The sequence below is a fragment of the Podarcis liolepis genome, assembly GCF_965112155.1.
Source record: "Podarcis liolepis genome assembly, chromosome: Z".
NCBI classification, from domain to species: Eukaryota; Metazoa; Chordata; class Lepidosauria; order Squamata; family Lacertidae; genus Podarcis; species Podarcis liolepis.
Genome location: NC_139570.1, coordinates 40,400,934 through 40,424,754, shown reverse-complemented (window position 1 = coordinate 40,424,754; position 23,821 = coordinate 40,400,934). Strand labels below are relative to the sequence as shown.

Sequence of the window (23,821 nt, the reverse complement as noted above, 5' to 3'; positions counted from 1 at the left end):
CCTTCCAACTCTATGATTCTATGAATCTCTATGCCTTTCGAACATCTGGAGGGGGTCACAGCTTTCCCACCCCTGTTACAGAGAATCCTCCATCAAAGGATCACTTCATGACCTCTGGTCCTTTCACTGTTGCATGTTTCTGAAGGCTCTATTATGCTTGCTGAATTAATTTACTCTACAATAACCCGCCTTCTGTTGATTTAGAAGCCAAGGGGGTGATTGTTCTTTTGGCTAAAAAAAGTGTACTAGAAAAGCATAATCATCCTGCAAAGCGTGTTGTCAACAGTTCTGTTTGAAATAAACCTCAGGAGGTGCCGTGTGTGAAACAAAAGTCTGTATGTGGTGCTTGATGTTTCCTTTTGTGTTCATTTACATACATTTACATGGGGCGGTGCTGCTAGCTAAGGATGCACATTGATTCCTGACTCGTATGGTTATCTTCAAGACACCCTGGGGAAGGAACTGGATTTGTTGCACTAGGATGACAGGACATTTTATCCTACTTTAGTTGTGCAAAGTCCTGGTATGTGATTGTATAACTTCTGCAAAATACTGACAGTCTTGTGCTTATAATATGAGGCATCAGCAATATTTTCCTGTTGTGATTTCTGACTGTAGAGAACCACCAAGTTGAAAGGGAGCCCTCCCTCAAAACAGGAGAAAAATGGAGAAATGCAAGGGATAATGTAATTGAATCATGCCTTGCAGAACACACACATTGAATTGGGTTAGGTCACTCGATGACCTTTGAGCTCTCCTCCAGCTCTAAAAATTGATGATTTGATGAAATGCACTACTAAAAATGTTTTAATAAGGCTGTTCAGAAAAAAACCAAAAATAGGTACAGTGGCTTACTAGAGATTGCCCCGCACAAAAAACAGGACCAGCTGGAAATGTTGTAAGCGATTTTGAGACTCCCTTGCATTTGCAGATGCTGTGCAAACTTTTCAGGAGGTGAGCATGGAAAGCTGCCGGCAACAGCAGTCAGTCTGTGTTCAGCCGAAATCCAGCTTGACTCATTACAGCAAGCGAAGAGAGCACACTTCAAGATCCTGGCACATGAAGGTGTTCAAGGAATGCCACAGGCTTGTTTTCTGACGAGAGAGAGAGAGAGAGAGAGAATTCAAAGCGAGCCTTTGATGTATTTTCAGCCCATAAATTGCTCCTGTGGAATCCTGCGCATACTTGGGAGCTCTCTCTCTCTTGTGCTCGCATGCTGTGAGGCTGAATCTACTGCTTCGTTGTGACAGCACATTTCTTTATCATGTGCATGAGGAAAAGAACACCATCCAGACACATCTCTTTCCTTTCCACCCCAGGCAAGCTAGGGGCTCCCGTGTGGCCTGTTCTTGACACAACATGCCTTGTGCATATCTACACATGCTGTAAATTAGGCCTGTCAACTCATTAGAGATAATTTTTTTTAAAAAAAATAGTTGATTAATCATAATAGCCTAAGAACTGCCTTGCTGGCGTAAACCAAAGCCTTTCTCTGGCTTAGCATTTTCTTTCCAGCTGAGGTCAGCTTCAATTTCTTTCAAGCTGGGAGGGGGACCCGTGGCCTTCCAGATGTTGTTGGATCCCATCAGCCCCAGCCAGGATGGCCAGTGGTCAGAGATGATGTGATTTGTCGCCCAGCAACATCTGGACTATCACCAGATTTCCAAAGCTTGTCTCTCACAAAGTGATGCACAAAAAGAAGTGAGGTAAAGCACACAAGCTATTTATGCAAGAAGTAAAGATGACTGTGCTGATCTATATGAAAAAGGCAAATCCACCGTTAGGGCATAAACTATTAGTCCAACAAAAATGTCACGAAATAGTGTGTGTTGCTTTCAAGCTTTCCAGAACTAACAATGGCCAATGGCTGCTAGTTACGGTGGCTATGCTCCCAATCCATTGTCAGAGGCAGAATGCTTCTGGAATACCAATTGCTGTAAACACCAAGAGAGGAGAGTGTCCTTGTGCTTAAATCCTTAAATCCTTGTGCTTAAATCACAGGCATATGGTTGGCCCCTGTGAGAACAGGATGTTCAAGGACCCATTCCAGCCAGACAAAAACACTCAAGGAGGGTGTGGAGGGGGGCTGCTGAGGGGTGTGACTTGAGAAGAGAGGGAGTGTCTGGATAGGGGTTGTGACTTGGAGAGAGTCCCAAAGTAACTTGGAGGGCTGCATTTGGCTGCTGTGTCTGAGGCTCCGCACCAATGCTCTAACCACTCTACATCACACTCACTTTGCCAAAGGGAAAAAAGGAAAATCTTTATTCAGTGTGCTCTGTGTGTCTCCAACTGCCATTTGGGGAACAGACAGTGATGTGTCGGACTAGGAGCTGGGAAGATCAGGGTTCAAATGCCCACTTGGCTGTGAAGCTCACTGGGTGACCTTGGGCCAGTTGCTGCCTCTCAGCCTCACCTATCTCACAGAGTTGCTGCAGGGACTGAGGAGTGGGGAGAATTCTGGGCTCCACATCTTGAGCTCTGTGGGGGAAAAGGTGGGATATATGTGAAATAGATAAGACACGCAGGTGGGTGACTATTTTGCAGGCAAAAGAATTAGAGGCAGAAATATCAAGCTCACCTTGATATAAAAGAAGCTACTGTACATATGTTGTCTGAACAGCAGATGGCGCTGAAGCCTAAGGCTGCCAAACTACTACTCACCTCCCCAGCATTTGGTGCAAAAAGAGCACAGAGCTTATTTAATGAATGAAGAATCATTGGATAAAACAAGAGACATTGAAATTCTGCTTCAAATGATGATGTTATGTTATGTTATGTGTTATGTTGTTATGTTATGTTATGTTATGTTATGTTATGTTATGTTATGTTATGTTATGTTATGTTATGCAGAACCTCATGTCAGTCTCCTATAACCTACATATACCAGCTCAACAGGCACAAAAGGTTTAGGAATGAGGGGAGAAATCGGTTCACATTTTAAAGGTGAACCGTACCTAACTTGCACTTTCCAAAACAATACACAAACCAAGGCACAGTTGTCTTTCAAATTTTGCTGTGCAGTTTTCCAGCCGAGCAATGAGTAGAAAAAATGCAAATACTAGGGTAAAGTGTGCATAAAATGCATATATTGGGGGAAGTAAGACACACAAATGCATTACAATTCAGGGAAGTTGCTTTGCAAGTGTGTTTACTAGCCAAATTGCATGCAAAAACATGTATATGAGGAGAAATTCCTACGGAAAGGCTGATGAATTATCATTTTTTTAATGCAGCCAGATGTGGAAATGTGGAGAACTTAAGAGGCGGGGGACTGAGAAACTGAATCTGAAATGGACAGATTTGACCATCCCTAGGAAATATGTGAACCCCGTATGCCCTGGGGATGTGATTACCTATGAGAGAGAGAGAGAGACCCATAAATTGATGGGATGAGAATGCTCTGAAACCTGCACCAGTGCCCAGTTTGCCCTGTAGAATTTGGAAGCTTGAAACAGGCAAAGAGGAAAGAAAGTGGTGGAAAATGAGGATTGCGTCTACTGGCTTCTGGTGCTGCAGTGCATTGATGACAACTCTGCATTGTCAAAGGTTTTTCCTTACTGATTCTATTATTATTGGTTCAATCCCAGTCATGTTTTGTCTCCTTGACTGGCCTGCCCAGCTTTGCTACCCTTACACAGGGGAAGGACTGTAACTTAGCGGTAAATGATCTGCCTTGCATGCGGAAGGTCCCCAGTATCTCCAGGCAGAGCTGGGAAAGACCTCCTCTGGGATGCCGGAGAGCTGTGGTCATATTCATTACAGCCAAAAACTCTGTGGTACCGTATCTGATTTGTAATCAGGTTCAATCTCTGGCATCTTCAAGATGGGCTGGTGGATGCTCCCTTGCCTGAAACCCTGGAGGGATGCTGCCAGTCAGTGTAGATGATACTGAGCTAGATGGACCAATGGTCTGCTTGAGTAGATGGAAGCTTCCTATGATCCTCGGAACATAGGAAGCTGCCCCACAATGAGTCAGACCACTGGTCCATCTACCTCAGCATTGTCAATAGTGACAGGCAGCAGCTTTCAGATCGTGTTCTTCCACAGTCCTACCTGGAGATGCAATTGGGAATTGAACGTGGGACATTCTGCATGCAAAGCAGATGCTCTTCCATTGTGGTCATTCACCACAATGGTACCCTTGAAGATCAGGGCCAGACTTTGGGGCACAATTGCAGCAGAATAAGCAGGAGAGCCCCCTAACACAGCAGGACCAACATACCACATTTTGAAGTAAGGAAAGTAATATACTTTGCCATCTAAACTTTAGAATCTAAAGAGAGGGAATCTAAAGCAGTGGTTGAGACTCCAGACGCTGGACTCTAACTCCCATTGCCCCCAGCCAACATGGCCATCAAGGATAATGGGAGTACAGCAGCATCTGGAAGACTACAGGTTCCCCCACCTCTGCTTTAAAGAGTGGGGGGCTCACATATGACCATTAAGTCCAGGGTCTGGGGGGGGGAATGTATCCAGGTTCACCACTGCATGGAAGTCCTTTAACTTAACCTTCGTCAACATGGTGCTCTTCAGAGATCTGGATCACAACTCCCATCAAAAGTCCCTGCCAGCACAACGTTCCCAATGCTGGCTGCAAATGGCAGGAGTTGTCATTCAAAACATCTGGAGGTCACTGGGTTTGCAAAGGTTGCTCTTGGTGAAAATACTGAGGGCAGAACCTGAGCCCCTTCTGCTTGCAAAGCATGCTCTGCATCATTGTGTAATGATGACTTTCCTCCCTAAGGGATTCCCATCCTGTGACAGGACATAGAAAGCTGCCTTATAACATGTCACATGTTTTGTCCATCTATCCCATCACTGACTGCTTTTCTTTGCAGGGGCTCCCTAGGGTTTCCGGCAGAGGCAAATTTTCACATTACCTGTGCCTTGATTCTTTGTACAGGAGACACCAAAGATTTAACTGGAGACCTTGTGTATGTGCTCTGCCACTGAGCCCCTCCTCCAGCAATGACAATAACATTGCTGTTATTGCCACTGCAGTTATTTCTACAGCATCATCTACAAACCTAACATTTTCCAGTATTATATATATATGTAAAAAGTCAGACCACTGCCTATGGAGATTACAGTTTGGGCAGAGTGATGGAAGATCATTAGGGATGGGCAAATCGTTCAGTTTTGGTGCCTCTGTTTCTCACCTGCTGAAACCTAAGTTAGGTTCTCTGCAATTCCACTCCATTTTGCTTTTTTTGTGTGTTTTTTTTATGCAGAAGCACTGGTCCTCATGAAAATTCACCAGCATTTTAAAGCAATGAACTATACCAATATACACAATGGTATGCAATTTAGGCTAATACACACTTTTTTTTGCAAAACAATTTCCCACCAAATAATGTATTTTTGTATGTTATTTTCACTAATATATGAATTTTGATGGATGCTTCACCCCACCCCCTCCTTTTCTACTTGTTCCCACACACTTTATTTGCAAACAAGGAAGCTGTGAAACCTTGCAGAATTACATTGTGACCTCTCCATAGCACAGTGTGAAATATGAAATAAGAGTTTTAATTACAAAACAGGAAGTGCGTCTTTTTTGTTTAATATTTAATGTGCCTCGGCTATTTGCATTTTGAATACTGCTGTGCAAAAAAATTTCCGAAGATGGTGACCTGGTTTTTGTTTTTGTTTGTATTTCAGAAAGTTATTTCCCCATCCAAAGCATCACTGTTCCTGGAAATGCTCTGGACACTCATGCGCCAGGTGGGTAGTATGTGTGTATATTTAAAGCAGATTTTCCAGCTGCAAAATTTCCCCATTTGACTTCCCACACTAAAAAGGAGTTGAATGAACAAATGAGCACAAAGGTGTTTTGCTCCTTTCTTACACCTGGTATCAGTGGCAACTTCTCCACAGGAGATAGTTTTCTTAATGTAACTACTATACAGTGAAGATTTATTTATGAATCTGCCTTACTTCAGTAACTAGCAGAAGGATCAGTTTAAGGGTATTTACAAGGATGTGACAAAGCGTTAACTGCCCAAAGATGAACTTTGGCCCCATCTGCATTATACATTTAAAGCAGTATCATATTGGTTTAAACAGCCATGGCTACTCCCAATGCATCCTGGGGGCTGTAGTTTGTTAAGGGTGCTGAGTGGTATTAGGATACCCTACAAGGATGCAGGTGGCACTGTGGTCTAAACCACTGAGTCTCTTGGGATTGCTGATAGGAAGGTCGGCAGTTCGAATCTGCAAGATGGGGTGAGCTCCTGTTGCTCTGTCCCAGCTCCTGCCAACCTAGCAGTTCGTAAACACACCGGTGCAAGTAGATATATAGGTACCACTGCGGCAGGAAGGTAAACACCATTTGCATGCACTCTGGCACACATCATGGTCCTCCATGCGCCAGTAGTGGTTTAGTCATGTTAGCCACCCAGAAAGCTGTCTCTGGATAAATGCCGGCTCCCTCTGCCTGAAAAATGAGATGAGTGCCACACCCCATAGTCACCTTTGACTGGACTTAACCATCTGGGGTCCTTTACTTTACTGGTTTTCAACCAGTATATCGTGGCACCCTGGGGTGCCTTGAATGATGGTCAGGGGTGCTATGGGCAACACTGGCCTCTGTCCCCCTTTCCTTCCCTCCCTTCTCTGATGTTTTCTTGCGTCTCTGCCTCCCAAAGGCTTGCACAGCTGTTTATTGCAGCAGCCCTGGCTATAAGCTCTGCAGGGAAATGGTGCCTCTGGGAGGCACCTCTCTTTGGGGTGGGGCAGGGGGGCAGCTTGGAGACCAGGGATGGAGGCAGCAGCTGTCCAGAATACTCCCAAGTAGAGGGGGGAGGAGAGGAGGCTGAGGGAACACTCCACAAGGGAGGGTGTTCGAAAAAGGGTGAGAGGCTGCCAGCTCTGCAGGCAAGGGGTGACATAACTGGGCTCCTGAACCTCACAGGGGTGCCGCAGAAAGAATGTAGTTGGTTAAGGGAGCCATAGACTCCAAAAGGTTTAAAACCTCTGCCTTAGAAGACCCCTATTCCCTTCAAAGACCGATTAATTCCAGAGTGGTTCAACAGTCATTCCATTCCCAAGGAATTCATAGGTGCACCAATATGTAACAGCCGGAGGGGGGAGGGGGAGAAAGAGAGAAATAGACGTCCATTTTGCCCTTCCCAAAATGGAGATCCTGGGAATTGCAAAATCATGCTGTTTAAAATAACAGCAGTCACAAACAACTTGAGCTACCATTTCAAAGTCAGCACATCTATTTGGCATCATCTCTGCCTTATGCTGAGTTTGGGCTACACTCCTTTGTCCCGGAGTAAAAACATTATGTTTGGTTGTGAGAACAGGGCCGGTTCCTTCATTTCAAAAAAATGTGGATTGTGCTTCTTAATTGCCTAGTTTTTTCTCTGTTGCCCTTCCATCAAAAACAACTCCTTGATGGTCTGTTATGACCTTCCCACCGGTGAATTAAAGTAATAAGCATGTCCAAGATCTCCATCTCATCCCTGTGACAACCTGTAATTATCCAAAGGCATAACCTGTAGGTGCTTATCAAATTGTTTCAATCCTGCATTCATTACTCCCTTCAATGAGGCATTTTTCAAGGGAACTTCAAAGGTCAGATGCTGTTGTGTGTACTCTTCTCCCCACCCCACCATAAGTTTCATTTGCTCACATTTTCTTAAGCTAACAACTCCTGCTTTCATCATCATCACCAGGGGCTGACTTTGGTATTTCAAATTTCAGTGTCACCATGTGTGAGGACAAAATTTGGTGCCCCCCACCTCTCGTCTTCCATTCTGCTCAATTCACTACCTAATAGTTGCAATGCCTTGCAGCACCCCCTAGCCTTGGCATCCAGTGTAGTGAGACTGGTCGTGCTGCCCTAAATCCACCATTGTCACCACCACCACCACCACTGTCCTGGTCCCCACTGCCAGATGAAGAACTTAGATTCCCAGTTCTGTTTCCACTAAAGTCCTTAATGCATCAATCAGATCAGTACATAGGCAAAGTTATAAGGTGTAATAGGTGCATAAGTGGTGGCTAAGTCAAGCTAAGATGTTGATGCAACAAGCAACATGCCCCCTGCACCTTCCTTTGGAAGAATGAGGTGGCACAGCCCTTAGCATGGCAAACAGCCAATGTCCTGGAACTGGGCAGGCAAACAGGCACTCCTTTGAGTGGGTTGGGTTTGTGAATTCTGTCAGCACTGGCATCTTCATGTCCTTGGAGATGGATGTGGTATCAATGTAGGCTCAGTGTCTGATTTAGTCTCAGTCATCTCCCCTGAAGAAGGAGGTGCTGGAGGCAGCTCCACCACAGGAGGTATCTGACTAGGGCTATCCAATGTCAGAAGGGCAAAGCACTCCTCTGCCACCGTACCTGGTTCCTCCCATGGATTCAGATCTTCATTTCCTGAATCTCTGGCCCCCTCTGTATGCTCATACCCTTCTTAGGGTCCAGCAGTCACTTCTCCATCCCTCTAGGACCCTCTCCAAGGTCCTCTCAATCCCTGAGCTCTTCCCATTCCCCCTCAGGACCTGACCATCCTCTCCATAACATCTCCAGGGGACTCATGAAAACCACTAGTTTTCTTTCTATTTCCAATGTTCTGGTCAATGTAATCAAAAGTAGAGATAGCTGTGTTGACTCATAAAGAAGAAGAAAACCCCAAATCCATGGTGGGACAATACCTTTATTAGTCCAACGAAAATAGTGTGTGTTTAAGATCTCCAGAACTATCAATGGCTACTAGATATCAGCCATGATAGCTATGCTCCACCTCCACAGTCAAAGGCAGTATTGCTTCTGAATACCACTTTCTGGAAATTGCAGGTCGTGAGACAGCTATTGTGCTCAAGTTCTCCTTGTGGGCTTCCCGTAGAAGCATCTAGGTGACCACTGTGAGAATGGGGACAGGTAGATGGTGACGTGTACTGCTATAGGAAGCGGAAGGAAGCCGATGTCTGACGCAAATAAAAATTTATTCATTCATTCAAAGCGGAAGGGCTGTATTAAACTATATGAGTGATTAGAGCTGGGGGAAGAAATTCACTTTGCATTTCAAGGTGAACATAACTGATTCATACTTCCTGAAAAATTATGCAAATCATTGAAATCCACGCTTCTCTGAATTTTGCAATGCAGTTCTCTTCCCAAGTAATGTGGACAAAAATACATATACTAGGGGAAAGTGTGCATATGAATGCATAGATAACATACAAAAATGCAAAATAACATACGAAACTGGAAGAATAATTGCAAAAAAATGCAAAATGTGCAAAAATGTGCATGCAAGTCAAAACTGCATTCAGAATGTGCATGTTAAGAGAAATTTGCACTAAAATGCTGGTTATAATTTTCATGAGGAGTTTTACAAAACATTGCAATCTGATGTGGAAAATTGGAAACAACGAGAAACTTCAGATTGGAACAATGAAATCTGAGGAAAAACAAAATTGACAGATTTGCCCTTCTCTGAGTGAAGCATGTCAGTCGTGAGCTCCTCTCTTCTCCTCTCCTCGGAATGTGAAAACAACAAAGGGTGATGAGATATGATTGCACTCCATCCTTCTCCATCTTTAGAAGCAGTGGCCAGTTTAATGGAGTGCATTTGGTTTTGTCACAGGGGTGGTGGGAGAGAGTGGAGGAGAATGACATAGGGCTGCATTTTGGCAGTAGTTGTCTGCCCCTGTCCTTAAGAAGACATGAAGGAAAATACAACCGAACTGTTGCATTTGAAATCCGGAGTGTACTTCTTTTTCCGCATTATTTGTCCTTCCTTCCTTCCTTGCATCGTTTCGTGATTTAGCTTCAAGAAATAAAACCCACAACCATTTCCAGGCTGGGAGTGGGAGGGGGAAAGCAAGCAAGCTAGCAAGGCAATAGAGAAAGTCAAGTATCCGTGCTCTTGATCGTTAAATTGATTTCTCTCTATTCCTCTCCTTTGCTCCTATCCCTCTGAGAACAGTAGATTGAGAACATTACGGCTTTTTCATTTTGTTTTGACACCGCACCTTTAAAATTTCATGCCAGTGCGGGAGAGCTCGTCAAACTGACAGATAAAAGTTGACATTAATCTCCACTGTGTCACTCTGGCGACTGGCTGTGTTTGATTTTCCTATTACCCTATGGGATCATCAGTGACAATACAAGAATACAATTCAAGAGAATTTGGTTACCTTGCGCAGGGTGCTGTCGAGATGTGGCTCCCTTGAGTGATATTGTTTCATTTCCTGCAAATTAAGTCAAAAGCATGCTGTGGAATACTGCCACTTGGATGTTTTTTCGCCTTAAATGACTGTAAAAATTAGTGTGCTCAGACTTTGTAGAGCAGTGTTTATGGGCACAGAGGCTGGGCCAATGATGGATTCCTTTGGAAATTGGCTTTTTCTTTTTTGGGGCACAACATTTGCTTGTTTGCAGCAGATCCCCAATGATGGTAGTCTGGCTGGGTATGTTTGTTGGTTCCTTTGCTTACTTAATTTCTATCCCATCCACCAAGGAAGTGGCTTATAGAAAAATGATAAACTCTGATTACATATGGGGTGCTTCTACCTTATTTGAGACAGAGATTTGCTCTGGAGTACCGCATCCTCCCCGCCCAACATTGAATGCCCCAAAGAATTATGGGAGCTGCAGTTTGTTAAGGTGCCAAGAGCTGTTTTTATGCTTTTGTGTTTATGTAATTGATTAGAGTACAGTGGTACCTCGGGTTAAGAACTTAATTCGTTCTGGAGGTCTATTCTTAACCTGAAACTGTTCTTAACCTGAGGTACCACTTTAGCTAGTGGGGCCTCCCGCTGCTATTGTGCCATTGCCACACAATTTCTGTTCTCACCCTGAAGCAAAGTTCTTAATCCAAGGTACTATTTCTGGGTTAGCGGAGTCTGTAACCTGAAGCGTCTGTAACCTGAGGCACCACTGTATTTCTGTTGTGTCGGTAAGTTGCTTTGAGACATTTTTATGAATAAAGCAAGTAAAACAATTTGGCCAGATCCAGCAGGGCTCATCTTACACTATTTTAGTTAAACAAAGCTTCCACTGATGTTTGCCATCTTTATCCTATTGAAGCAACCTTCAGTCCCTCTTAAATGAAGGTAAAAGCAAATTAACAGGTGAGTTAAGTGACTTCAAAAGCCCCATCGCCGTGCAGAGCAGATCCTTACAGCCCAATCTAGTTTGTAGGCTTGTGCTCCTATGGTCCCTTTCATTTTTCATAGGGTTGGTCTTTTTAATTAACTTGTCACATCACAGGCTGGAAGGTCACCTGCCTTGCAGCTGACAAGCTGGCAAGCCGTATGGAATATCGGCATTCACCTGAAAAGACAGGTAGGCAGTCGGCTCCAAAAGGCAGGCAGGATTTCACCTTCACATTTCCCTGATGTCCAGGTCTGATTCGTTTGGCAGCTCCTTCTAGATGTTGGGTTGAGAACTTGCTGCAAAAGGGCAGTGCCCAGGTTGAAAGGAGGGTTTGAGTGAAGTGGCAGAGAGCTCCCTTGACCTTCGGCAGGTGATTCAAGATATTTAGAAATATTTCAAACAGCTTTCTAATCAAAGGCCCATCTGTTGTCGCTTGCGACTTTTTTTTGAAGGTGGCCTTTGTTGCTTGCTGAGTGGCTGTTGGCTTTACAAGTGAAAAAGCAGGTCCCTTTCTGATAAATTAATGGGGTTGATTGTCTTGCGACAGCCAATAGAAAACGTGCTGGGGCTTTTCCGGGGCTTGGGACAAAACGTTTCTGCAGATTGCAAAGGCGTGCTTAGGTGACAGAGACATGCAGTCGGCTCTAGGAGGCTTTGACTTTCTCCACTACACTAGCTTATTCTTATTCTTTTTTGTGAAGTTATTTATTATTATTATTATTGCTATTATTATTATTATTATTATTATTATTATTATTATTATTATATTTTATAATGTCTATAACATGGAGAGAACAATTATAACAACAGGCAAAGATTAAAAGATGAAAAACAAAACTATAAAATAGGCACGTATTTGCAAATGTGTTAAAATAACAAAGTCCAAGGCTCACCAGCTTCAAGGTTTCAGATGGCTGTAGAGCACCTGGCTAGCTGCAAAGGCTATTTATACAAAATTGTGACTCCATAAAAGGGTTTTGAAGGATGTTGGCACAGGGAGGTGTTTGAAAGCAAGAGAGGAATATTAAAAGGAACATAGGGAAATGCTCAGATGGAGGGCAGGGCGGCATGTACATGAGAGACAAAATGGCAAACAGCTGTGCTGAGTCTCTGTTTTTAGCTAGCGAAGGGGTTCATGTGATTTCCCCCTGCAAAAACTGGGCCACACCTCATTTTTCAGGAGGGGAATTTTCAGCTGAGAAGGGAGCAGCTCATTGGCCAGAGCAGAACAGCTTTTTCTGGGTGGCCTATCCGAAAGCAGGCTGTGTTCCTTCTCCACGCATTCTGTGCAATTTGCCGGTGCTGGGAGCACACACACCACTGCTGGTGTGCCCAGGAATCATTCAGATATTTTGCACTGAGCCAGTGAGATATTTAGAGCCTACTTGCTGAGTGCAACCTGCAAACTATTAATGTCACACCAGATTAAGGTCATATTCCATTTGTTGTTGTTTGAGAAATAGGTGGCGTCTCTCTCTCTGAAATAAATTACTGTTACGTAAGTTGAATGAATGCTTAGCACAGAAATTCTTTGGTGTACCCCTCAGCTCTTTACTTTAGAAGGCATCAGGAACTTGGAAATATGCCTTATACCAGATGCATCTAACCCAGCATTGGGTATTCCAGCTGCCAGTGGCTTCTCATGGAGAGACATACCATGGAGAAGGGCCATAGCATAGTGGGGGAGCATCTTCCTTGCATGCAGAAGGTCCCAGGTTCAGTTCCCAGCATCTCTAGACTGGATGAGAAGGTCCCTTGTCTAAAATCCTGGAGAGCTGCTGCGGGTCAGTGTACACTATGGTCCTAGTACCCAGTTCATCTGAACTGAGTGGGATGTAACTGTTATGTACTGAAGTTCTCACCCTGGGCCAGCAGGGGGATACTGTAGATAGTTTTCACTCAGGTCCACTTATGCAAATAAGGGATTGAAAGTGACATTCAGTGATTGGATAGTTACAGAAAGTGGTTACTGTTGCGTTGTAGTGGAGCTCTATATAAGCAGGCTGGCTGAACCCTTCAGTTCAGTTCTGTTCTGGCCTGTGAATAAACAAGAGCTGTTTGAAGAATCGCTGTGTCGTCTGATATGTTCACCCACAACTTAACAGTAACGGATTCACAGAAGCCGCTCCTGCTTCTGCTTGAATTCCAGCGGGTCCCACCTCTCCCTCCTCACCTCTGCCACCTCTTCTGGGCTGGCCGGAGCAACCTCTGACATGACCTCTTCCGCTGTCACCATGGCCTCTGCTACCACCACAGTACACCCGGAAGCGAGCATAGCACACTTCTGGAAGCGGGTGCACCACTTCTGCCGGCCGTAGCAAGGCAGAATAGGTCACAAGAAGGCTAAAAGACGGCCTACAGCTGAGGCCTAGCCAGAGCAGTGGCAAAACAGCCAGTGAAGGTAAAGTGGCAGGGAAGGGGTGGCTGCTACATGAAGATTGGACGGGGGGGGGGCGAGAAAGAGCACAACTTCAGGCAGGATGGATGGTAGGAAGAGTGAGGAATTCAGGCGGGGGGAAGGCAAGAAAGAATGCAAATTCAGATGCGAGGGTTGGGAGAAAGAGTGAGGAGTTTGGGTGGTGTATTTTTGTCTCGTTTTCCCATCCAGAAATATTGGACTGGATGTAAGACAACTTCCTGTGTTGCTATGCAGGGCGTAGCTCAATGGTAGAGCAGTTGGCTTGCATACAGAAATCCCAGATTCTATCCCTGACACCTCCAGGTTGGGCTGCAAAAGACCATGTGACGGAAATCCTGGAGAGTCCCTGCCATACAATGTAGATCGGGGTCGGCAACCTAAGGTCCATGGGCCACAAACGGCCCATAGGGGTAGTTTAACTGGCCCACGAGCCACCCCTGAACTGAGCCACCCACTCAGCGAGTCCCCACACGCTGCACTAAACCGACGCAGCGTGGCGCAGGGTCTCGCTTTCGCGGTGCTGAAAATCGCATCTGCGCAGACGCTGGAAATCACGGGCAATCCGGCCCATGGAGGTATCCTCGCTGGAGTGAACCGGCCCAGGTGAGGTAAGCCTTGCCAACCCCTGATGTAGACAATATTGTGCTAGATGGACCAATGGATCTGACTCAGCATAAACTGGCTTCCCAAGTCTTTCTTGTCATCTGCTAGCTGACTTGATCCTTGTAGTTGGAAACTGAACCGTACACTTTTCTGAAGGTAACGTGGCTGCTCCACCCTCAAACTTTGGTAGGTTCATCCTTAACTTGAACTGAATCATCCACCATTTGTCTTTGAAAACGGTCCATAACCTTTAATTAATCTGGAATATAGTTGCAAGATTATTCACTGGGACTGGACAATTTGAACATATAGTGTTGTCTCCAACTAATTTCTACTAGTAGAATTTAGCTGGAGTAGAGCTATTAAAATTAATGGTGCCAAGTTAGTCATGCCCATCAATTTCAATGGGTCTACTCTGAGTATGACTAACACTGGATACAACTCATTATGCCAGTGCTTCATTGCCTCCACCTACTTCTGGTCTGTTTTTTGGAGCAGTTCATAATACTGCTTTTCTACCTTTAAGCCTCCTTGTGTTTTGGGACAAGGCTACCTTAAGGTTTGCTTCTTCCCATACCTACTAAACCCAGAAAACCTTCTCTAGGTGCCTCCCCAAAGATAGCTGCAATAGGTGACTACCACGGAAAGAACCTATTGGGCTAGCAGACTAATTATAGAATGACTTCCCCAAAGATGTAGTGCTTTATCCCCCCCCCCGCCTTTTTTAAAAAATCAAAAAATAAATAAATCCTGTCTTAGTCTTTTAATTGGTGGCTCCCTGGTAATCTGTGTTTTTTCAGTTTTAAAAATTCTGTGCTGTTTTATGCCTCGTTTTTATTGCCTTTCAGGATGTGTGTTATGAGAGGCACTCTTCACTCTTGCATCGGGAAAAGACAGCCGGAAACGTCAATTGGTTCAAAATGCAGCTACCACAGAAAGCTAGCAAGCCAGTTTGTTTCTGGGCTCGGTTTAAACTACTGGTGAACCTTTAGAGTTCTAAATCAGAAATAACCCATGTGGTGTTTTGGAAAACTGTTACAATGATATACACTGAAATTCAGCTAGGGGGATTTGAGGAAGTTACCTAAAAATGTTACTAAGATTGGATTAAGTTCAGTTATGATTTTTGTTTGTTTGTTTGTTTAAAATTTTGGAAAATCAATAAAAAAAATTGAAAAAAGAAAAGAAATAACCCATGTGGTGACCTACAAATTTTGGACTCCAATGCCCAGCTCAACAGGCCAATAGTTGAGGATGATGGGCTTTGAAGTCCAAAAATATCTAGAGTGCAGCACATTGGCTACCTCTGCTCTGAATGGTCTAAGATCAGATAATTCAGAGGATAGTCCAGGCTCATTAGGACCTACTCAGGCCTTCAGAGTCCCTTTTCTCTGCTCTGTCATTAGCAGAATTTAGGTTCATCAGTACTGGGGATAGGGTCTTATTAGCAGTGGCTCCACAGCTGTGGAATTCCCTCCCCTACCAGCTTAACATCAAGCCACATGGCATTTAGGTATGGAATTAAGCATGCTTTGATAATAAGAACCTGAGAAGAGCTTTGCTGGGTTATGTTATCCAGTTCAGCTCACAAGAAGGACCTGAGCACAACAGCGCTCCCCCCACTTGGTATTCCCGACAACTGGTTTTCAGAAGGGCACACTGGAGGAAACACAGGAATTATGATTAGTTAGTCATTGTTAAGTGTTTCCTCCATGGATTTGTCGGCAAAGCTGTTTCTGGACTGATCTTACATTAGGTCCATATACATTTTTGCTGCTGCATTTTTACCTTAAAATATTGTTCCTTTTATTTCTTTGTAAATTGCCTTGGAAGCGTTTCTATTCTTAAAGGCAGGGCATAAACAAATAAACACAGCATTTGGGGATGGTCGTTTTGGATATTTGTTTTCTTTGTGACTGTCACATGCGGAAAGCAGATACAAAGGCTGAAAGAAATGGGCACTGTCCTTAGAAAACACTTCCTGGAAAGCCAGCTGGCCTCTCCTCGGCCCTTATCTAGGATCTTGCCTTTCGTGAGCATAAAATATCTGGCCTAGGACTAGGAGATGATTAGGCCTTGGGTCCTGCTACTGCAGCGGAGGCAGGCAGGTGGTTCAGAGGGCTTATCTCTCTTTGTCATTTGAAGAATGGACTTAATTTGAAAACAAGGGAGAAAAAGACGGAGCTTCAGAGGTGCTGACAGTTTCCCCTTTGGGTCCCGAGAGCTTTGCTCAACCACCTGCAAAGACCCCTCCCCCCAAAATGATCTTGATAGCGAAATGTTCCAAAACAGAGGTTATTTGTTCATTCAAACATGTATCAGTCCTTTGATTTTATTATCAACATCATAATTATTATTATTATTGCAAGGTTGTATCTCTCCAATTTAACCTGCTGGGTAGAACATTCGGTTATATATTTGCCCCGGGAAATGCAGAAAGCTGCTTAATGCTACTCGTGAATCCACTCAGCATCGGCCACTCTGATTGGCAGCTGCTCTCCAAGAGTTTCAAGTCAAGATACAGTGGTACCTCTAGTTGTGGATTTAATCTGTTTCGGGGAGCCGTTTGCACCCCGAAAAGTCCGCAACTAGAGCGCCTCTTCTGAGCATATGCATGGCACGATTGAGCGCTTCTGCGCATGAGTGAAGTGCGCAGATTGCTTCTGCACATGCATGGGCGGTGAACCCGGAAGTAAACACTTCCAGGTTTGCCGCGTTCGTAAGCTGAAAGTCCGTAAGAAGAGAGAAACGCAACATGAGGTATGACTGTACCCTTTTCCTTAAACTGGATCCTATTGTAATCTGGAGACGCCAGGGGTTGAATTTGGGACCTTCTGCAGGTCCAGATGCTGTGTCACTGAGTTGCATGAGCATGAAATCAATAGGTTCAACCATCCCCACGAAGGAGTCTCTCTGTTCCTCATCATCCCACTTTGCACTCGTGCCTGAGAGTTCACATGGCTTCTCCAAAAGCAGCACCCTATCAGTCTCCCAATTACAGATACCCCTTTCTTTTAAGTCTAACTTAAGAGTCGCAGTTTGAGTCACACCAAAAAGCAAATTGGCAACCTGTGTGACCGTGGTTGGCAATCTCTGCCCCATGGGCCTAACTAGTTACTGGAATAACACTGGGGTGATATGTTCAGAATGTCTCCTTCTAGGTAACCGTCCGGCTGCTGCATTATGAAGCCAATCAAACTTCTCCTGAAATCTCTTTAATTTCAGTAGATTGGATTGTTAGCCTTTCAGACTGGTCTTTCATCCTGGACGTTCTTTCTCATCTCTGGACATTTGCATAAACAACATAAAACAACAACCCTATTCTTGTATCAAGTTCAGCAGGGACTTTCCAATAATGGTTCAAGTTCTGTTCTGATTCAAGACCAAATAAAGTTTGAACTCCTGGCTAAGTTGTCCTTTCAAGGCGCCACCCCAAGCCCATAGAATTAAAATGCTGGAGGATTTCCCCTTTTCATTGCCTTGAGTTTTAATCAATGGACAGGAGAGGAGGTGTGTACAATGTTGATTTTTATTTAATTTTTAAACTGCCGGAAAACAGCAGCGGAGGAAATGGTTTTGAAGGATGAGCCCCACAATATCTGCAGCCAAAAATGCTCAGTGCGTTCTGTTTTCTTGTGGTGTGGCAATGCCAGGGACTGGCAGGGCTCCAAGGTGTATGTGGCAGAGGCAGGGGAGGGGCAGAGGCTGATCTAGTCCTGTGAGGCTGATCCAATCGTGCGTGGCAGGAGCCAGGGCTGAAGAGTCATTCTCAGCAGTTGAAGACAGGGCAGGAGGTGCCAGGCTCATCAGAAATGGAGGAAGAGTGGGCCAGGCCAGTAGAAGCCCTACCACCCCTTTCCCTGCTGTGCCCAAGGACCAGGAGTGATTGAAAATGCAGTCACAGCAGCAGCAGCTTCTGTGTAGAAGTCGCTGTGCAGGAGAAGTTGCCTGCATGTGCCCCTTCAGGCAAGGGCACTTAAGTCTGGGTGGAAGTGCAATTGTACTGTTGCTCCAACTGTCCAGCTCGGAGGAGAATCCTGGAGAGGGGATGCTGTGTACCGTATTTTTTTGCTCCATAAGATGCACCTGACCATAAGACGCACCTAGTTTTTAGAGGAGGAAAACAAGAAGAAAAAAAATACTCTGAATGAAACAGTGGATGTATGATTTTTGTGGTTCATGCTGTGGCCACAGACATGATATGTGATTTGACAGTGAGTTTGGGGTAGCCCAATGCAAAAATCCTGAGGATCCATGTGGATCCGTGCTTTGTAACCACATTTTTGCACCATTGTGGCCCTACGAAACAGTGGGCAATTTGGCTCCAGGGACCACGCATTCGCTCCATAAGATGCACAGACATTTCCCCTTACTTTTTAGGAGGAGAAAAGTGTGTCTTATGGAGCGAAAAATACAGTACTTACTCACCAGAGGCATTTGTGTGTCTTCTGTGTGCTTTAGGAGCTACTGTAAGCATGTGCTTTGTCAATAGATTTAAACTACTGTCCCTTTGTCATCCTTGGGCTGGGTGTGCTTCCAAGGAAATGTTCCCATTCAGGTAGGCTCATTACACCGTCTGGTTGTTGAGATGTATCCCTTACAACTAATGGAAGAAAAAAGGACTTAGGTGAGAGGGATATGAAAGCAGCACTTAAGCCGACCCAGCAGGGAAACCTTTGAGAAAACTCTTTTCAGACGCTTTCTTGGCCTGCGTCACTGGCAGGAGCAGAGCTGTTCTGTCAATTTCAGCCAGTTTGGAGTGCGGCCATTGTTTTATGTGGAATGACTTTGCAGGGAGGCAGTGAGAATAAAAGCAAAATTCACTGCGGCCAATGGCTGGCGTATTCCTCAGGATGATGTGCTCCAAACACTTTAGCAAAAGAGGGTCTGCCCATGCTAGCGGTCTCTCCGGCACTATAGATTTGGCCAGAATCCCATGGACTCTGCAGCTGGAGCCATGATACTAAAGGGGCTCTGGGGTTTTTGTTTCATAGGGCCTTTGCATCTGTGAGTGTGCACCAACATGCATGCGTACTACTAGAGCAGGGAGGGGGAATATGTCAGTTTTTGTTTTCTCTCTTTTTTTCATCTTACCAGTTCTCCCACATTTCCATGTCTGCAATTTTTTAAAAAAAAAATCCTCATGAACCCCCCCCCACAGCATTTTCATGTGAATTTCTTCTAGTATGCACTCTTTTGTATGCAATTGTGCCTCATGCACACAATTTCCCAAAGCAATTCGCCCTAATAGAATGCATATCTATGTGCTGTTTTCACAAATATATGCACACCTTACCCTGTGTGCATACCTTTTTGTATACATAACTTGGCTGGCGAAGCAGTTGCAAAATTTGTAGAAGTGCAAATTTCAAAAGGTGGCCTTCATGTTGTTTTGGAATGTACAAATTTGGTAATATATTCTTTTCAAATGAAAACTGAATCAGGCATCTCTCTGATCCCTACTGGAGAGGATGAACACCCACTGACAAAATAGCTTCATTTGATTTTACAAGAAAGAAAGAGGAAGGAAGGAAGGAAGGAAGGAAGGAAGGAAGGAAGGAAGGAAGGAACAATTTGACTACTCCATGTAAAGCAGTTCTTTGAATTCTTCTCTCCCTCCCTATTAACTTCAGAAGGGTTCACAGAATGTCACTTGCAATGAGGGTGAGCCTGGGGGTAGTGGTCATGATGAGAATTGTGGTGGCTTTTTATATATACCAAGAAATGGGACAGATGCAATTTTCCATCAGCTTCCGAAATGACTGGTATCCAGGGGCGACGGCTTGAAATAGAGGCACTTTGGAGCTGGAATGAGTCCCATACTGCTCTGTAAGCCTTGGTACACATTTACTGCCCAGCAATGGACATTTCTCCTGTCCCTCAGCATCTGTATGATTACGGCCAGGCTGATGCCACGATTTCACTTCTGTTAGATTCTCTTTATATAAAGAAAGTAGGAAAGAAATGTGAAGGATTAAGAGCATTGTGGAGTCGCTGCAGAATAAGAATCAGAAAGGTAAACACACCTGGAAGGATGACTGGGGCAGGAAGCTGAAAAACTGGAATCCATTTAGAAGACTGTGAAGGTTTTCCCTGGGTTTGAATGAGGATGCCATGTGGTGCCTTCACTACACACATTGCTGACAGTGTGGTGTAGCAGTGACATCTGGGGTAGCCAATGCAGATGTTAGGGGCTGCCAGTAGTGTAGTGGCAAATTCAGAAGTACAGGGTCCCTTCATGATAGCCACAGCCATACCCCTCACAGCCATGCCCCTTTTAAGACACTAAAATAATATAATTATAAACAAACAAACAAACAAACAAACAAACAGATACACTGTAACAATCAGTCCAGATCTGGCCTTTCAGCTAGATCTACAATTTTATTTGTATGTACATGGGGGAAAGTTTTGGAGTGCTCCAATATCTTCCTTCGAAGTGACTTGAATCGTGTTTTCCATGAACAAAACTTGCACACCATTCCCCTGAAATGGAAACACCTTGTGTGTTTTTTTGTTCCTAAAATCTTGGCTTTTGAGTGTACAGTGGCAAAAAAAAGCTCCCCTTGTATGCTGGTTGAGTGGCTCTAGGATGCTGAAGACAGAAATAGTAATGTGTCTTCGATGCCCCCATGACTTTGGACCACCACACCCTGATCATTGGCCATGTTGGAGGATGATGGGTTGGCAGGAGCAGGGACCAAGCAACGGGAGCTCACCCCGTCGCGGGGATTTGAACCGCCGACCTTCTGATTGGCAAGCCCTAGGCTCAGTGGTTTAACCCACAGCGCCACCCGCGTCCCTTTAAATGTAGTACATAAACACAAATTCTGAAGCTGAATGTTCGAAGATTTGGGGCAGATAAAAGAAAGTACTTTTTCACATAGCAAGCACATCGTTAAACTTTGGAACTTGGTCCTACAGGAGGCAGTGATGGCCATCAGCTTGGATGGCTTTGAAAGTAGGTTGGACACATTCATGGACAATAAGGCTGTCACCACTACTAGCCACAATTGCTATGCTCCACCTCCAAAGTAAGAGGCAGTAACTCTTCTGAATACCAGTTGCTGGAAAACATAGGAGGACAGAGTGCTGTTGTGCTCAGGCCCTGCATGCTGGTTGGCCCCTGTGGGAACATCTATTGGATTCGTTGGCCATTGGCCTGATCCAGCGAGGTTCTTATGCTCTTATGTTCTTAAATAGCCATGGTGTGATACATTAATTTCATGACCATTAGCTATTCCTGGCACAAGTCCCTAGTGTATCATGCTCCTATTTTGCTTTGTGCAGAATTTGGGGATCTCTTACATTATTTTCTGTTCTTGTTAATTGAAGCCACACAGGTGCATTCCAGCATTCTTTCTATCCCTCCAAATAATAAACATTACTGAACCTTAGTGAAAAGCCTAAAAGGAAGTGGAAATTGTTGCAGTTTGCATGTTTGTCTGACATCAGCAATAGAAATCATTCAAGCAAATATGGCTGGTATTTGTTCACATTGTTGCTGGGTTGTTTTTTAAGTCCACAAACAAAACATAATCAATGGCTTCTTTAGTACATTGATTTGACATTTCCTTTGCGTTGGAATGACTGTGTTATGTAAATAGTTATGTAACTTACATAAGGCACCTAACGAGACCAATAATGTAGCAATTGGCAGAAACTGAACTGCAGCAGAACGGAAGCAGAGCAAATTCTGATTAATACAAGTCAGGATAGAAATGGTTGCCTTCTTACATCCCTACTGAACCTATTTGAGTTGCAGCAGCAATTTTGTACTGAATACAAGCATATCCATTGTAAGATTAAACAACTCAGTGATTCTATGCTGTTTTCATTTTAAATGAGCCTAGTCCACAGCGCTGGTGGAGGAAGAGGAGTGCGGTGGGAGCGCACTGCCTCCAGCAGCGTGATCCCGGTGGGGTGCCATCGTGACTGCTTCCCCTGCCTGTGCTGGGTGCCATGGCCACTCAGATGGTGCACCATGCCCTCAGGATGCACGCCAGCCCCGCCCCTGCCTGCTCTCCGTCCCCCAGTGCCAGAGCATGAAGCTCTGCCACTGGTTCACAGGCAGGAGGCATAATTGGGCACCAGAGCCAAAGCTGTCTGGGAGCACCTTCCTCTTATGCCTGCCCTGGGCCCCCACACCTGCTTTAGCACATCTTTCTTGTTCATGAGCCATTTACTTTCAGGTGTACAAGTGTGTTATCTCATTGGGGATTCATTCCAAAATAGCCCCCCCCCCCCACTGAATTGTTACGATTCAGGATTCTCTCTCCTCACTCTACAACAGTAGTGGGGAACTTCAGGCCCAAGTGTCAAATACAGGCCTCCAACCATCTCAATTTGACCCTCAGGACCTGCCCTACATCACAGCCCTCACTAGCCCTCCTTTGCAGCTTCCTTTAGTGTTTTTGCCTGTCTGGAATGTGTCCTTGAACTCTGACCATGCCTCTCGCTTGGAGGACAAAGGGGTGTGTGAGCATATATAGGAACCAGACAACTGCACAAAGATGAAATTTACATTCATTGCTGTGCCCACTTTTGCATCCAGGACTGCCCAGGACTGCCATGTGGGTCCCAGAAGGCTGCCCAGAATGGAATGTGGTCCTTGATCTCAAAAGCATCCCTGCATCCTTGGTCTACATCTTCATTTTGTCTCCTGTGTGGACCAGGGACTCAGCTACATTCATGAAGATAAAGCTCTTTATACTGTGACACCAGATGGCGCTGTTGAATCCTGTTTTTCGTCAACGGGATTTCCCTGTATGAAGTTTACAACGCGTTTAACTGAATTGCTTTTTTGATGTGTCTAGATCCAGCCCAGGTCTATTTTCCACCCCTTTCTCAAGCAATGTATTGCTCAAGTTGAGTGTGGTTCATACCACAATATATTTGCTGGATGTAGTATTATTCTCATGCTCAGTAACTGGAATCAGACACTTAGCCAGAGATCCTTCTGAGGCTTAAAAAGGCAGGCTTGCTCCATTTGTTCCAAACTTGGCATGTGAGAGGTAGAGAGGATGGAAGCTATGAGCCTTGTCTTGCCACCCTTTGCCCTGTGACTCTACCTAGACTCTGCCTTGACAAACCAGGCTTTTGTGCAGTTGTGCCCATCTCATTCCGCACCTTTGCTCTTTCTGTAAGAAGCAGAGAGGGTGGTGCAAAGCAAGCTGAGTGTGGCTGTTAACTCATACATCAAAGGATCCCTAAAAGCTTCCCACTCCAAGAAGAAAACACAGAAGAAGCTGGGGGTTGGGGTGGGTCAGGGAGATGAGTAGGGCGGGGTAAGGGGCGGGGTGGCTGGGCGGAAAATAAAAACCACAGAGAAAAAGAGCAGGACGATACTCAAGGACGAGCCAACACAATTAAGATAAATAGCCGGAAAAGGGAAAAGGCTGGTGGGATCTGTGCTGCTGCCGCCTCTGCTCGATGCATGTTAACACCTCATAACAGCCACCCACTGACAAAAAGGGGAACAAACTTTAAAGAAGATATCAAAGGAGGGCATTAAAGAGAGAGAGAGAGATTCTCCCAATAGGAAACAGACGCCGCATCCTGCTTACATCCCGGGTGGGGCACGGTGGAGCTTCTTGAACCCAGATGACAAAAGGCTAAAGCAGGATGCCGGTTGACTCGAGGCGCTTCTGGTTGCAATGTTTGACCGTGAGATGTGTAAACATCCCAAAT

At 44.9% G+C, this 23,821-nt stretch overlaps 1 long non-coding RNA gene across 2 annotated transcripts in view; it reads left to right on the top strand.

Annotated features, from left to right (window-relative positions):
• Positions 1–23,821, top strand: part of LOC310698639 — a 175,383-nt gene that overhangs the window by 68,331 nt on the left and 83,231 nt on the right. Inside the window, exons 3-4 of one of the 2 annotated variants that reach the window (XR_014521642.1) lie at positions 5,662–5,724; positions 14,980–16,508. The exons of the other annotated variant lie outside the window; for it this stretch is intronic. This is a non-coding gene — a long non-coding RNA (uncharacterized lncRNA). Of the gene's footprint in view, positions 1–5,661; positions 5,725–14,979; positions 16,509–23,821 lie in introns of those variants that run through there. 2 annotated transcript variants of the gene reach the window in all.